Source organism: Odocoileus virginianus, chromosome 12 (genome assembly GCF_023699985.2).
Source record: "Odocoileus virginianus isolate 20LAN1187 ecotype Illinois chromosome 12, Ovbor_1.2, whole genome shotgun sequence".
Taxonomy (NCBI): domain Eukaryota; kingdom Metazoa; phylum Chordata; class Mammalia; order Artiodactyla; family Cervidae; genus Odocoileus; species Odocoileus virginianus.
The window spans coordinates 56,833,289-56,838,053 of record NC_069685.1 but is presented as its reverse complement, the minus strand read 5'-3'; the positions used below and the strand labels follow the sequence as shown (position 1 = coordinate 56,838,053).

General features: G+C 47.3%; 1 non-coding gene across 1 annotated transcript; it reads left to right on the top strand.

Annotated features, from left to right (window-relative positions):
- The first annotated feature begins 4,265 nt into the window (after positions 1–4,265).
- TRNAW-CCA (transfer RNA tryptophan (anticodon CCA)) lies at positions 4,266–4,339 on the top strand. Its single transcript has one exon. It is a non-coding gene; the product is annotated as a tRNA-Trp (tRNA).
- The last annotated feature ends 426 nt before the right edge of the window (positions 4,340–4,765 follow it).

Below are 4,765 nucleotides of genomic sequence, written 5' to 3'. Positions count from 1 at the left end.
GAGTGCTATGCTTAGTCGCTTAGTCATGTCTGACTTTTTGCAACCCCATGGACTGTAGCCCTCCAGAGAAACCACTGCAATAAGAAGCTGGTGCAACAAACTCGTAAATAAAATATGTTCTATCCTCCTGCCTGAATAAATATGTCATCATACAAACAAACAAGAAGGCCAGCTTTGAGTCTTGACAGTTCTGTGCCCACCTGTAGTGCCCCAGAAACAACCAGCTTCTGGCCTACAGCCTAATCCCAGACAGGTCAGGGTTAGAGAAAAGCAAAAAACAAAAAAAAGTACAGTTAGATGGTGTCTTTAGTTAAAATTGTGATATTTTGTACATCATGGATTCAAGCTAATGGCTTCATCTGTATCATTTCATTTAATCTTCACAAGAGGCATAGGAGGGACTGTTATCCTCATTTCACAGATGGGAAAACTGAGGCTCACAGAGGTTATGAAAAATATGCCCAAGGCCATACCAGTACACAGTGGTAGGGCTGGGATTCACATTCATGTCTGTGTGATTCTCAATAGTCAACTGAGACTCAAACTTCCCCTGGACTCATCCTGTGCAGAAAAAAACCCTTTTCTCCCTCCCCATCCTTGTTTGCCTCTTCCCCAGAGGGTGGAGTTTCCCATACCTCTCCCTTGCCACCACTGGCCTCTATCCTCTCTTCTTTCTCCAGAAGCTGCCACAAAAGGTGCTTTCTCTCTTCACATGCCGTTTCATACAGCACAAATAACCTGGCATTTCTGAAAGGAACTTTATTTCCTTTGGCTTTCCCTCAGCTTTGGAGAGAAGAAAATAGAAATTACAAAAACATAGACAAGTTCTCAGACTGCAGATTACTGATCCTGAGAATTCCCTCCAGCCAGGATGCGTTGGCACTGCTGACTGGCACGATGCCTGGCTTCCCTTCCTCCCAGCTCCAGGCCCCCACCTGCTGCGCAGCATCTTGTCTCCCAACCCTGGCAGAGGTTTGCCTAAAATTAACAGTACGTGATGATCTTACTTGCTGAGGATGTCTGTATTTTTCTTTTTACTTCTTACATTAAAAGCACCCCAATTTCCCTATGGGACCCCAGCTTAACTAGCTATCAGGCCAGGTAGCCTTGAAATGGCTTACCCTACCCCCTGGTCCCAGGATAGGCAGGCCACCTCAGGCGGGCCAATGAGAGGGTCACATTCACTCTGCCCATAGTGATTGGTTCAGGCATGGGCACATGACCCAAGATGAGCCAATCAGAGCTAAGGAACCGGATACCTGATGTTTGCTGGCGCTCTTGGGTAAAAGTCACTTTCGTTTTTCCTGTGGTTGATGCCTGGGGCAGCTGGAGGACATCTTTGCCAAAGTGTGAGGAGGGGTTGCCTGAGGATGAAGCCAACTCAGAGGAAAGGACAACTTTCAAAATGAAAACAAGACAATTAAAAAAAATTTTTTGTTGAAGTATAGTTGCTTTACAATGTTATGCCAGAGACAAATTCTTGATGACATTGTTTCAGGACCTGGATCCAGTTGTACCTGAAGTCCTAGATATAACTATAAACTTTTCAATGAGAAAAATAAATTGTTTTTGCTTAAGTCAGTTTGGGCTTCCCAGGTGGTACTAGTGGTAAAGAATCTGCCTCTCAGTGCAAGAGACACAAGAGACTTGGGTTCGATATCTGGGTCAGAAAGATCCCCTGGAGGAGGACATGGCAACCCACTCCATTATCCTTGCCTGGAGAATCCCATGGACAGAGGAGCCTGGCAGGCTACACTAGTCCATATAGTTGCAAAGAATTGGACATGACTAAGCGGCCAACCTAGATAGCATATTAAAAAGCAGAGACATTACTTTGCCAACAAAGGTCCGTCTGGTCAAGGCTATGGTTTTTCCAATGGTCATGTATGGATGTGAGAGTTGGACTGTGAAGAAAGCTGAGCGCCGAAAAATTGATGCTTTTGAACCGTGGTGTTGGAGAAGACTCTTGAGAGTCCCTTGGACTGCAAGGAGATCCAACCAGTCCATCCTAAAGGAGATCAGTCCTGGATGTTCATTGGAAGGACTGATGCTGAAGCTGAAAGTTCAGTACTTTGGCCACCTCATGTGAAGAGTTGACTCATTGGAAAAGACCCTGATGCTGGGAGGGATTTGGGGCAGGAGGAGAAGGGGACGACAGAGGATGAGTTGGCTGGATGGCATCACCGACTCGATGGGCATGAGTTTGAGTAAACTTCAGGAGCTGGTGATGGACAGGGAGGCCTGGCGTGCTTCGATTCATGGGGTCACAAAGACTCGGACACGACTGAGCGACTAAACTGACCTGAACTGAACTGAAGCGACTCAGCACAGTACAATATACAGTAAGCTACTTTGAACTGGGTGTGTATCACCTCCCTCCCCTTCCAGCTCAATCAAGGCAATAACTAACATTTATTGAGCACTGTCTTAGTTTGGGTTCCCCTGAAAGCAGAGCTTAAGATGAGGACTGGGGTGCAGATGGTTTATTTGGCAGCTGATCTCTGGGAGCAGGAGTGAGGCACAGGGAGAGTGACTCAGGGAAGGAGGAGAGTTGAAATAAAGGTGTATTACTGAGGTTGCTACTGCAGACAATTGGGATTTGGTTTCTCCAGGACATCCTGAGGAGTGCAGAGAATGCATTCCGGAATTATCTACTGAACACCAGTAGGTTGGAGCATTATCCCCTGGCTTCTGTCCTCCACTGACGGGCTGACTCTTGAGAGATGTGATAGGCAAATAAAAACCCCTAACGCTGTTCACGTCATAAACCCCAGAACCTGTGCAGTGTTGGGCTACCTGGCAAAGGGGAATGAAATTTGCAGATGAAATTTAAGTTGCTAATCAGCTGACCTTAAAATAGGGAGACTATCTTAGATCATCCTAGTGGACCCAGTGTCATTGTAAGAACTCTTATAAATGGAAGAAGGAAAAACAAATACTGAAAATGAACTCATACACATGGTGCAGATGAACCTATTTGCAGGGCGGGGATAGAGACGCAGACACAGAGAACGGACGTGTGGACATGGGGGTGGGATGAACTGGGAGAATAGCGTTGATGTATATACACTACCATGTGTGACATAGACAGGTAGTGGGAGTCTGCTGTCCGGCACAGGAAACTCAGCTCAGTGCTCTGTGATGACCTAGTGGGGTGGGATGGGAGAGGGTGGGAGGAAGGGGTTATGTATATATATAGCTGATTCACTTTGTCAGACAGCAGAAACTAACACAACATTGTAAAGCAACTATGCCCATTTAAATACATATATATTAATATGTGTGTGTCCGCGCACGCCTAAGTCATTTCAGTCATGTCCAACTCTTCAGAACCCTATGGATCGTAGCCAGCCAGGCTCCTTTGTCCATGGGATTTTCCAGGGGAGAATACTGGAGTGGATTGCCATGCCCTCCTCCAAGAGATCTTCCCGAGCCAGGGACCAAGCCTTCATCTCTTACATCTCCTGCATTGGCAGGCAGGTTCTTTACTGCTAGTGCCACCTGGGAAGCCCATATATACGTGTAAACACACACACACACACACACACACACACACACACACGTAGTGGAAGAGGGAGGCAAAAAGATGGACAGCCAGAGCGATGGCAGTGGGAGAAGGACTTGGCCCAGTGTTGCTGAGTCTGAAGATGGAGGAAGGGGCCAGGAGCCAAGGACTGTGGAGTAGCTTCCAGAAGCTGGAAAAGGCAAGGAAGTGATCCTTCCCCAGGGCCTCCAGAAGGAACGCAGCACTTGATTTTGGCTGGTGAGACCCATGTTGGACTCCTGCCCTCCAGAACCGTAAGATAATAAATGTGTGTTGCTTCAAGCCACTATGGCTGTATCTATCACCTCCAGCTCAACCAATGCAATAGCTACCATTTATTGAGCACCATTTGAGCTTGGGTTTCTGTGAAAGCAGCATGGGAACTTGATACAATAGTCACAGGAAACTAATGCAAAGCTATAACCTCAATGTCCAGGCTGCACTCAGTGGGAGTGGGTTCGCATGGCATCAGACGAGATCTGGGGCGGGAGGAAAGACACAGAGATCTGCTTAAGACAGGATGCTGGCAACACAGACACGCATCTCAGCTTGCTTGCACAGAACCTGCACTTGATTAGAGGTGGGCTGGGGCGACATGACACCAGGACCTAGAGGCAGATGCCACAAGCAGTCACCACGAGGCCAGGCACTGTGCTAAGTGTACCACAAGCAATATCTTGATTATGCTTCCATTCTAGTCGAAAGGATATTCTGGGGGACTTCCCTGGTGGTCCAGTGGCTAAGACTCTACGCTTCCAGTGCAGGGGGCCCCAGGTTCAATCCCTGGTCAGGGAACTAGATCCCAGGTGCTGCAACTAAGAGTTTGCATGCTGCAAGTAAAGATCCCACATGCTGCAATGAAGATCAAAGATCCCATGTGCCACAGCTAAGACCTGGCACAAAAAAAATCAGCATTTTTTAAATAAAAAGGATATGCAAATTCCCCAGGCCCCCAAGGGCCTCTCACCTAATGGGAGTTCCAGTTCAAGGTGTGCAGCTCACTGGCATGGCAACGTTCAATGACCCACCTACTCTCAGAAATGATCAGATGACGTCTCCCTGCCTCCCAGGCAGTCAGCTCTGCCTGTCAGCCTTAGCTTTTCTGGGAGTCACCCTTTAGGTGCCCACATCTAGTCAGAGTCTAATCTCCCAGTAGTAAAAAAAAAAAAAATCCAGAAATAGTAAAATGTGGAGACAGAAACAGAAGAGGATTATCCTTTC